This window comes from Thrips palmi, unplaced genomic scaffold (genome assembly GCF_012932325.1).
Source record: "Thrips palmi isolate BJ-2018 unplaced genomic scaffold, TpBJ-2018v1 HiC_scaffold_17, whole genome shotgun sequence".
Lineage (NCBI taxonomy): Eukaryota > Metazoa > Arthropoda > Insecta > Thysanoptera > Thripidae > Thrips > Thrips palmi.
Genome location: NW_023144626.1, coordinates 31,887 through 43,533, shown reverse-complemented (window position 1 = coordinate 43,533; position 11,647 = coordinate 31,887).

The following is an 11,647-nucleotide window of genomic DNA, read 5'->3' as shown; positions in this document are numbered from 1 at the left end:
GCCCAGCGGACCTGCCGAGCCCTGCCCAGCACTGCCTGGGGCCCTGGGCCCAGGGCCAGGGCCTGCGGAGGGCATGAGAAGGGTCATCCAAGCGCCAGAGAAGGATTTGGCCAAGGGATAGCCAAGGGTTAGCCAAGGGTTAGCCAAGGGTTAGCCAAGGGATGGCCAAGAGATGGCCGAGGGATGGCCGAGGGATGACCAAGAGATGGCCGAGGGATGGCCAAGGGATGGCCAAGGGATGGCCAAGGGATGGCCAAGGGATGGCCAAGGGATGGCCAAGGGATGGCCAAGGGATGGCCAAGGGATGGCCAAGGGATGGCCAAGAGATGGCCAAGGGATGGCGAAGGGATGGCCAAGGGATGGCGAAAGGATGGTCAGGGGACAGCCAAGGGATAGCCAAAAGATGGCCAAGGGATGGCCAAAGGATGGTCAGGGGACAGCCAAGGGCCAAAAAAGATCCGGCCAATGGTCAGCCAAGGGTCCAGGGTCCAGTCAGAAGCCAGCCAAGGAACGGTGAAGGGACAACCAAGTGACAGCTAAGGGCTAGCCAAGGGACAGTGGCAGGCCAGCAAAGGGCCAGGCGGCGGCATCGAAGGGCGCAGCCAGTGTTCAGCCATGCACCAGCAAGGGTCAGATAAGGCACAGCCAAGCGACAACCAAGGTACAGCCAAGGGATCGCGAAAGGACAGCCAGGGGACAGCCAGGGGACAGCCAGGGGACAGCCCAGAGACGGCCAAGGGACAGACAAGGGGACAGCCAAACGGATAGCCAAAGGGACAGCCAAGGGACAGCCAAGGGCGCGCCAAGCGACAGCCAAGAGACAGCCAAGGGACACCCAAGGGACACCCAAGGGACGGCCAAGGGACAGCTAAGGGCCAGCCAAGGGCCAGCCAAGGGCCAGCCAAGGGAAAGGCAAGGGACACCCAAGGGACGGCCAAGAGACAGCCAAGAGACAGCCAAGGGATAGCTCAAGGACAGCCAAAGGACAGCAAAGGGCGCGACAACGGCCCTGCCCCAAAACATACCGCGGGAGGACAGGAAACGGACGGCGCGACGCAGTTGAGAGAATGCATAGGGAAGAGTTTCGCTCCAGAGTTCAATGGCCACAGAAAAGTGTCGTGACCGCCAAACCGGAGAGCAAATGAGATAATTACTATGAAATGGCTCGACTAGAAAAAGACCAGAGCCAACCGTAGGTACCTTTTTCGTGGCAAACTTTATTGTTGTGTCAACTATATTGCATGATAGGACAAGTCACGCTGTTAAAACTGAGGCATAAAAACTACGCCCTTAAGGGCAATGCCTTCAGGGTAATGCCTTTAGGACACTAAACTTTTGCCTAGAAGTCCCATATTAATTCACATCCCTTCCAAGAGCATAAGACAATTCACGCCGATCCAGGGACGCAAATTATTTATGATGTGTAAGAGTACAGTTTTAGGCCTTTGTTTCTCCAGCGCATAGTCCCAGTGCATTACAAATATAATGCATAACTTGATTGAAAATCATATGTTAAGGGCCTTGGCGTAGAACAGCCGTCATCATGCGGAGGAAACTTCCTTTAATTGACGGTTTGGGGACGGTTTGTTTTCTTTGCGAAAAGGAGATGGGCCAGGCAGGCGTGGAACGGCTTTTGGCCGGTCGATGACGTGTTACGCGCTTCAGGCACGCACGAAATCCCTAACAGAGCCGTCGAACGGGCCTGTCGACTTGTGTACCGACGTCACCACTTGGAACTTGGAACTTGGCGGGTCAAACGGTTGGGGAAGGGGGGGAGGGGGGGAGCACACTGGTGGCATTAGCGGGGCTTCTCTCATCAAAGACAAGAAACAAAGAAAAAAGCCGAAACTAAGAGAATAAGCCCGCTGCTCGCTCGCGCAGGCATGGACCGTCCCGGACACGCTGCGGTCGAATCAGTGTCTAATTCATGGTGTGCTCGCAGACGTACGCCGTGTCAGTCATGTGGAGGGCTACGTGCGTCACTTAGAAATTAAAAAAAAAAACTGGCTAGCCCCCAGTGGAGGTTTTGTTGGGCTAGGTGTGAATCAAATGACCTCTCGCTGGCATCATTTTGTTTTTTCAGTTTGTTAGTTTTTTTAGAATGTGGGTACGCTGTAGAAAAAAAATTGAAAAAAAAATTGAAAAAAAAAGCTCTGGGTCTGATAAGCTGAACTAGTTTCTCCTGGGAAGAAAGAGACCAACTTTTTTGTGCTCGTCGGAAGAAGAGGGAGGGGAGGAGGTGAGCATCCCTGGGTGGCGGGGGGGGGGACACTTTCTGAATTTCTCACTACTCAATAGCAAGTTTACGTGCCGCCGGGACACCAGGAAACCCTGTCACGGCTGGCCCGGCGTGGCGATCGGAGCGTTCGTGTGTGGTTCTCGGAAGCGGAGAGCAAATGAGGCCTGTGACCACGACAACACACATCGGCGCATGCACCGTGTGACAGTGTGTGTGTGTGTGTGTGTGTGAGAGAGTGCACGCGCGCGTGTGTGTGCAAGTGTGCGCAAGTGTGTGACCTGTGTGTGCGCGCGTGCATATGAATTATGTTTTCGAATGCGTCTGCATTTTTGCACTTCCCTTTTCTTTAATACAAATATATGCTGCTGCAGGACGGTTTATGCGGCGCGTCATTTATTTTCGATGCCGACCCGCCTGATGTATGATGGTGCAGGGCGTTCGCTTGACGGGGACGGGGACTTGCATCCGATGCGTCCTGCGTGCCCGGCGTGCCCGTCGAAGCGAAGGGAGCCCAACCGGCCCGGCGAGAAGGATGCCGGGTCCCCCCCCCTTCTCCCCGTCGCGGCCGCCACGGTCACGGCCACCTGTCACCAGCCCCACCAGCCTAGGGCCGGCCGGGCCGGCCCACTCGCGCCTTTCTGCCTTTTTGCGCGTCCGCCGCTCAAACAGCCCAAATCGAGTGGTTTGCTCACGTGGGCGCGCCGCGCGCCGCGCACGCAAAAAAAGAAAGCGACCCGCAACGCGAGGAGATACAGTGCGCGACCAATTCAAGTTCAAGTTCAAGTTTCTGTACGGGGAAAAATGACTTTGTTGGGGAGATCAAGTCTGTCCGATTGGCGGAATTAGACATAGCCGCAATCGAGAACCCAACTCTTGGTAGCCGATTGCTAAGACCGGGCACTTGTACGACGACAACAAACCCCTTGTCCGCGAACAAATGTTCGGTCGTGGCTGCCAGAATTTGATTGCAGCTATCGAATTCAGCCTATCCGACAAAGTTGATGACCATTACAAAGTCCCCCTTTCCGTCAAGTTTGGGCCTTCTAAATGTCTTAAGCGAAAGGCCGCACCAAATTACTATGGAGATGATTTGCTCCATAATAAAAAAATTAATTCGACAAAATATCTCTAAGGTACGACAGTGAATAATTTTCAAAGTAGTTACAAAGTCGGGTGCACTACCAATTTTCACCGGAACATAGATAGTTTTCACCATAATTAAGAGAATTTTCACCAGATTATAGAGGATTTTCAACATAGTATGGAGTATTTTCAACATAATATAGAGTATTTTCAACATAGTATAGAGTATTTTTGGCATACAGGACATGAGCCCCGTCCCGTTTGAGCCCCGATGGTCTGAGCCCCGACCTGAGCCCCAACCTGAGCCCGGGTTGAGCCCCGACTTGAGCCCCGACCCAAGCCCCAATTTCCAGAGCCCGGATTGAGCCCCGACCTGAGCCCCGTTTGAGCCCCATTTGAGCCCCACTTGAGCCTTATAGCAATAAATTATGCAAAAATGCGTGATTTCAGGTCGCGGGGCTCAAATGGGGCTCAAGTGGGGCTCAAATGGGGCTCAAACGGGGCTCAGGTCGGGGCTCAATCCGGGCTCTGGAAATTGGGGCTTGGGTCGAGGCTCAAGTCGGGGCTCAACCCGGGCTCAGGTTGGGGCTCAGGTCGGGGCTCAGACCATCGGGGCTCAAACGGGACGGGGCTCATGTCCTGTATGCCGTATTTTTAACATAGTGGAGAGTATTTTCAACATAGTACAGAGTATTTTCATCACAATAGAGAGTTTTTACCATGATATGGAGAATCTGCACTAACACTACAAACCAAACCTAACTGTCTACTCTTGCTTTTTTGTAGTGTATAGCATGGAGTTATATGGCGCAAAGCATGCAGTTGTAAGTGCGTACCTGCCAAGCATGCGTTTAAGTGTGTACTTGAAAGCATGCATAAGTGCGTTCTAAGTAGACAGTTCACTGAAAATAGAAAGGTCAGACTTTTGACCCCTTAAACGGTCTCACTGAAATGTACGACCGAAAAAGGGTCATACTGAAATGTAAGACCGAAAAAAGGTCATACTTCGATGTATGACCGAAAAACGGTCATACTTTTTAGTGTATCACGGGTAAAGGCTGATGTATCCCCCAGCTAAACAATAGCCAGTCTCGCTGATATCTGACCTTATTTTGGTCATACATTTAAGTATGACCGTTTTTCGGTCATACATTTGTGTATGACCGTTTTTCGGTCATGCTTTTTGAATCACCGAAAATCGGTCAGGTCTCACCCTTCGAATTTCAGTGTTAGGTTTGCAGTGTATGCGACTTTAAGAGTGGGGTTCCTACTCGCAGTCCAGCAAACACATTTAGTTTTCCGCTCCATACGCGTTGGACGGAAACACCCACGACCGGTCACGAGGAAAGCAAACTCCTTTTCGGCTGCAGCGCACGCGGCGCACGCGAAGCACGCGGCCGAGGCGTGCCGGCGCACAGTGGGCCAGAGGACCGGTGGAGGCGGACAAAACTCTAGACGCGTTTTGAGCTCCAGAGTCGCTAAATGGGGCTCGAACCGAACGTGTGACCCCACCAATGGATTGCTCTCCGAAAGGGGAATCCATCGGTGGGGTCACACGTTCGGTTCGAGGTCTGTTTCGGGACTCTGAAGCTCAAAACGCATCTGGAGTTTTGTCCGCCTCCACCGGTCTTCTGGCCCACTATGCGGTGGCGTGCCGTGTGGACGGGGTGCGTTGTGGACCCGGCTCACGTGCTCCCGTGCGGTCCCCGTGTCACTGCAGACTGATTCCGAGAGTCGTTTTCGTCGCCCTGTCCCTCTCGCACTCACGGGGCGTCCCGTCCGGGTGCGAGGGGGACAGATCTAACATCGGCCTGCTGGTTTCACTCACGTCGTGGCGTGGAAAACAGCAAGACGCCTTTTCGGCAGACCTTGAGGTGACCCCACGCCCCGGCGCGGTGCGCTCTCCGCCGCGTCCATCGAGTACCCACTCGAGCCCCTCTTCCGGCCACCGCGTCGCAATGGAGTACCGGCGTGCCTCCCCTGCTTTCCGTCTCTCTCGCACACCCACGGGACGCCCCATGAGTGCGAGAGAGACAGAGGGAGTCCGCTGCCAGCGCTGCCGCTGCCCTCCCCGTCGTCCTTCCTCAGGACGACATCGGCGTGCCGGTCTGGCCACAGACTCACTCCGCGTTGCGTTCCGTCGCTGTCTCTCCCGCACCAATAGGGAACCCCCCAGCGCGAGAGAGACAGAGCGACGAGGGCGGCGTTTCGGAATCGCCTTGCAGCAGACTCATTCCGAGAGTCGTTTTCGTCGCTCTGCCTCTCTCGCACCCGAAAGGAACGCCCCATGAGTGTGACAGAGACAGGGCGACGAAAACGACTCTCGGAATCAGTCTGCAGGCGCGCCGAACGTGATTCATGACAGATGTGCCCCTGCCTGGCCCGCCGGGCCCGCCGGCCCGCAGACTACTCGATGCTCGCGTTTTTCTGGTTTTTCTTCCGCCAGTCTATTGTTCTTCTCCTTCTTCTTCGCGACGAGGAAGCCAGGGGACGCCCGGGGTGACGACAGTGTGGCAATGCGCGCGTGTGCCGCCCGCGACTCCGCGACGACGGCCGAGCCATTTCGGGGGGTCGTGCCGTCGCTCTGTCTCTCTCGCACTCGTGGGGCGTCCCTTGGGGGTGCGAGAGAGACAGAGCGACGAGGCGCACAGCGGGGCAGAAGACCGGTGGCGGCGGACAAAACTCTAGACGCGTTTTGAGCTCCAGAGTCGCTAAACAGGACTCGAACCAAGCGTATGACCCCACCAATGGATTCCTCGTTCAGAGGGCAATCCATAGGTGGGGTCACACGTTTGGTTCGAGTCCCATTTAGCGTCTGGAGCTCAAAACGCGTTTAGAGTTTTGGCCGCCTCCACCGGTCTTCTGCCCCACTGTGAGGCGGTCCCTCGGAATGAAGCCGACTAATGGCAGTCGGTGTCATCGAGAGAAGAAATGGGGAAAGCTCGGTGGAAAGCCGCGCTTGGCTCTGACGCCCGTGAGGTGTCGTGGCTCGCCCCGCGCGGCCCGGCGCGGCCCGGGGCCCGCCGCGCAAAACGAAGAGGAAGCCGCGGCAGGACGATTCCGAGCGCCGCTCTGTCTCTCTCGCACTCGTGAGGCGTCCCGTAGGGGAGCGAGAGAGACAGCGTCGAAAGCAGTGCCGGAATGAGGCTGCTGGAAGCTTCGGCAGCAGCACGATGTAGCGTCGCGGCGTCGCCGCTCGTCACCGCGACCAGTGTCCCGCCGTGTGACCGCGGCACCGCACAGTGGGCCAGAGGACCGGTGGTGGCGGCCAAAACTCTCGACGCGTTTTGAGCTCCAGAGTCGCCAAATGGGACTCGAACCGAACGTGTGACCCCACCAATGGATTGCTCTCCGAAAGGGGAATCCATCGGTGGGGTCACACGTTCGGCTCGAGGTCTGTTTAGGGACTCTGTAAGCTCAAAACGCGCCGAGAGTTTTGTCCGCCTCCACCGGTCTTCTGGCCCACTGTGCACCGCGCGCACTCCATGAAAGCGCGGAACGCCGCATAAACCGTCTTGCATGCGAATGGGATTTCCCGGAACGATGCGGCAATATCGGTCTTACCGCACCGCTTACGGCGGGTCGCGAGCGTCGCGAGTGATGTCCCCCTCGGCGGCGGCAGACTCATTCCGAGAGGCGCTTGTGTTGTCGTCGCTCCGTCTCTCTCGCACTCATGGGGCGTCCCGGAAAGGTGCGAGAGAGGAGTGATGAAAGCGACTATCGGAATCAGTCTGCAGCAGGCTGACACTGCCTCTTCGCTCTGCCTCCCTCGCGCCCCTACGGACCACCCTATGAGAGAGAGAGAGAGAGAGAGAGAGAGAGAGAGAGAGAGAGAGAGAGAGAGCGACGAAAGCACTGTTCGGAATCAGTCTGCAGGCCGGTAGGCGGGTTGTAAGTTTGTCCGCACTGAGGGCGGTACTGCGCGGTACTGCACCTTGCGTCGCACCTGCCCGCCACGCCCACCCAGCCGTTTATCGGCACAGCCGCGCCCGGCGTCGCCATGGCAGCGGCAGGGAGGGTGGGCCACCCCGCGCTCCGCCTGTCGACTGATTCCGAGGGCCGCCTTCGTCGCTCTGTCTCTCTCGCCCGACGAGTGCGAGAGAGACAGAGCGACGAAGGCGGCCCTCGGAATTAGTCGACTGCTCCGGCACCGCGACCTCAGTCAGTGTACGGGCGCCACCAGGGCGCTACCGAGCCGGAGGCCGTGTGCCCGGAGGCCGTGTATACCAAGAGGCTTTGTACCCGAAGTTCGTGTGTCGGGAGTCTTCGCGCGCAAAGACCGAGTTCGTGCAACAAAAAATGTAGCAGTGCCGTCGACGTCTGACTCGACACTCAACTCTCGGCACCGCGGGGGCATCGGAGGCAGAGGCGCACTGCTAGCATTGCGACGACATGGACGGCGCCCAGGACGACGCGGTGGCGGGGACGGAGGAGCGCCGCCGCCCCGCCCGGGCCGCCCCTGCCCCGCCACTCACGCCGGAGCGCTCCGGTCGCGGCCGCCGCCGCGCCCCGCCAGCGCGCGGAGCACGGCGCCGTCCTCGGCCACCGCGGACGCGGCCCGGGCGGCCTCTGCGGACGCCGGCCACAACGTCGTGGCCCTTCCCCTCCTGTGGTGGGTGCATCCAATGCAGCAACGCAGCCTCCCCGCAGTGGACCGGCAGACCGGCGCAGGCGGGCCAAAACTCTAGACGCGTTGTTGAGCTCTAGAGTCGCTAAATGGGACTCGAACCGAAGGTGTGACCATTGGTGGGGTCACACGTTCGGTTCGAGAGTCCTGTTCGGCGACTCTGCGCAGTAAAAACTCTACGAAGATCGCTTCGCAATACGAAGAAAATGAAGGCATCATTGCAAAATCTACGAAGAAATGCTTCGTATTATGAAGCAAAATCCTTTGTAATACGAGGCATTTCATCACAATACAAAGCAATTCTACAATGCCTTCATTTTCTTTGTAGTTATGAATCAAATGCTTCGTAGGCTTTTAAAGAGTGTGGAACTCACAACGCGTCCAGTGTTTTGGCCGCTTCCACCGGTCCTCTAGCCCACTGTGCTCCCCCGACACTCACTCTAAGAAAAAATAACGGTAAATCCTGGATAATTTTATTGCCAAACTTTACCGTACTTCAAAAACCAGTATCCACCGTACAGTCTACAGTATTTACCGTACTTGTTTCACAAAATATTCCGTGGTCTTTTAACAGTAGTTACCGTTCTTCCGTACAGTCCATGCCGTAGGAAGGACCAGATCTGGTCCCAACAAAGGCCGCTTCCAAGAATTGTCCACATCAGGATCTTGAAGAAAGGGGGTCAACCGACTGAAAAATTTTATTGCACCTTTCGATAGGTCTCGTCAAGACCTTTTCAACGAGTGGTCGGAAAGGGGTCCAGGAGTTCGACTTCAGCAGTTAACGCACATCAGGATCTTGAAAAAAGAGGGTCAACCGACTGAAAAAAATTATAGCAGTTTTTGATAGGTATTAAAAGTACGGGATTGCCGGGGAAAAATGTACGGGATTCCCTGTAAAAAAAGTACGGTGTTGCTTGTAAAAAAAAGTACGGTATTGCCTGTAAAAAAAATGACGGTATTGCCTGTTAAAAAAAGTACGGTGAAGTCTGGAGTAATGAGTACAGGATTTATCGTGATCTTTTCTCGCAGTGCTGCTGGGTGATTTAGAAAAGCGGTTTGTCGCTCTTTCTCCCTTTCACCCTTTTGGTGAGCCCGTGCGACAGAGACAGAGCGACGAGACGACTCCTCGACTGGCACGGCGGCGACCCTCCTGGAGGACGCGGGGCGGACAGACCGGCCCGCAGTGCCGGCCGCGCCGGCCGCGACTTGACCGAGCCACCCGGTACAGTGCCGGGCGTCGCAGCTCGTAATTTTTGTATAAAAGTGTCAAACCGACGAGCGGCATTAAAACCGAATGACTCCAGGAAAAAAACGACAAATGAGTGCGACGCGGACGCGACGGACTACGATACACTGTCCTCGACAACATTTCCGCGAATGTTTGCATGGAATGGTCGTGGCGGTACGGTTTAGGTCCACCGCTGCGATTGATCTTCGGGATCATGAAGTCTTGCAGTCTCCTTCCCCCTCCCCTGTCGGACCCTGGTCATCCTTGCTGTCCTGGAGACACATTCCGAGTGTCGTTTTCGTCGCTCCACAGTGGGCCAGAAGGCCGGTGGAGGTGGCCAAAACTCTTGACGCGTTTTGAGCTCCAGAGTCGCTAAATGGGACTCGAAACGAACGTGTGACCCCACCAACGGGTTGCTCTCCGAACGAGGAATCCATTGGTGGGGTCACGTTCGGTTCGAAGAGCTCAAAACTCGTCTAGAGTTTTGGCCGCCTCCACCGGTCTTCTGGCCCACTGTGCGCTCTGTCCCTCTCGCACCGATGCGGGACGGCCCGTGGGTGCGAGAGAGACAGGGCGACGAAAACGCGACTCTCGGAATCAGTCTGCTGGAACCAGGTCTGCAGCATCAGGACGCTGCTGCGTCTCCACCGGTCTCCACGTGCGGAGAAGCGCCGGCACGGGTGGAGCGTGGACACGGGCAGACACGCGCACGCGACGCCGGTCTAATAATAAGGTGTGGGAGTGAGAGAGCGCGCTCGCGCTGTGCGTGAGCGTTTGCGTGAGAGTGAGAGACAGTGTGTGCGTCGGAGGAGCGCAGTGAAGACTCTTGCGGCATTTGGCCATGCAGAGTTATGCATATGTATTCGACCGCAGCACTTTTACTGGATTTGTTTCTATAAATCGAACCAACACTGTGGTCACAGAAAAAAAGAGGTACAAGCCGGTTATCCGAGCAGGAACATTTTTTTTAGAGTGGCCTTTTGACCGACACACACGACGACGACACGCCCGCTTGCTGTGGGAAGTGTCTTGGCCGCACCTGGTCACTGCAGGCTGCCCCCCAAACGGTGCTTCTGTCTCTCTCTGCCTCGCCCTGGAACCTGTCGGAGCGCCCCACGAGTGTGAGAGAGACAGAAGCAGCTTTCTGGAGGCAGCCTGCTGTCATGGCCCCGAGTGTCGCGGTGTCGCGCCGCACCCGAAGGCGAGGGGCAGCCGCCTAAATTGAAAATGAGTCATGAGATCAATTTCTACTGGGTCTTGTTTCGAATGTTCTTGTTCCAAGGGATGTGCGCGTGATGAGCTGCGAACGGATCAGCGAGGTGGACGAGGAGGAGGACGAGGACGACCTGGTGGACGCGTCGTCGTCGCCGGCGCCGTCCGCGTCCACGGCGTCCCCGTCGGCGACGGCGTCCTTCTCGCCGACACTGTCGGCGACGCCGCCGGACCTGCAGGCGGCGCGCGACGACGCCACGCTGGCCGACCTGTCCACGGTGTCCAGCCTCTCCGACGAGGACGCCGACGCGGCCGCGGGGCTGTGTTGGCACGAGGACGAGCTGCGTCGCCTGGCCGACGACGTGCTGCTCATGGACTCGAGCGAGGGCCTGGCCGACGGCCTGGCGAAGGAAAGCGCCACCGAGGAGCACGAGGTGAGCGCAGTGGAAGACTTCTGCTGCGTTTATCGCTTTAAATTCCTGTCAAATGCAATTATGGCATTTGCATTCAACTCGCAGACGGCGGACTCCCAGCCGACCGGCGAGGACAGCGGCAAGGAGGACCAGGGCGACGATAGGGAGGCGGCCGACCGGCGCCTGGAGGCGGTAGCGCTGCGCTGCGTGCTGGAGGACGCCGTGAACCAGCTCAGCATCCTGGCGCACACGACCCGCGCCGCCAAGCTGGCCCCCGCCCTGGCCAGCCACTCGCTGCACGAGAGGCGCGTATGCGAAGCAGAGCAGGCCGACAGTGGGCCACAAGACCGGTGGAGGCGGACAAAAATCTAGACGCGATTTTTAGCGACTCTGGAGCTGAAAACGCGTCTAGAGTTTTGTTTGCCTCCACCGGTCTCCAGCGGTGCAGGGCTTGCAGCCGAGGGATTCAGAAGATCCGTTCGTCGCTCTGCCTCTCTCGCACCCTTACGGAGAGCCCCATGAGTGCGACAGAGACAGGGCGACGAAACGACTCTTCTGAATCGCTCGGCGGGCAATGCCGAGCACGCCGCCGCCCGCAGTGGCGGATCCAGAGCGAGCCTGCACTACTGCAAACGAACGAACAGTGTGCACGCCACACTCCACCTGGGAGTGTGCCTGCTGCTTCTTGCACACTCGTACGAGCAGTACTGTGCCTGGATGCGCACTGTTCCTAAGCGTGTGCCATGCGTCATGCAGTCCCGGTCAGTCACACGCCAACAGTGTGCACGCCAAGCGCAGATATAGAAGCAGTGTGCATCCGTTCGACTGTGCGTGTGCGTGCAGGC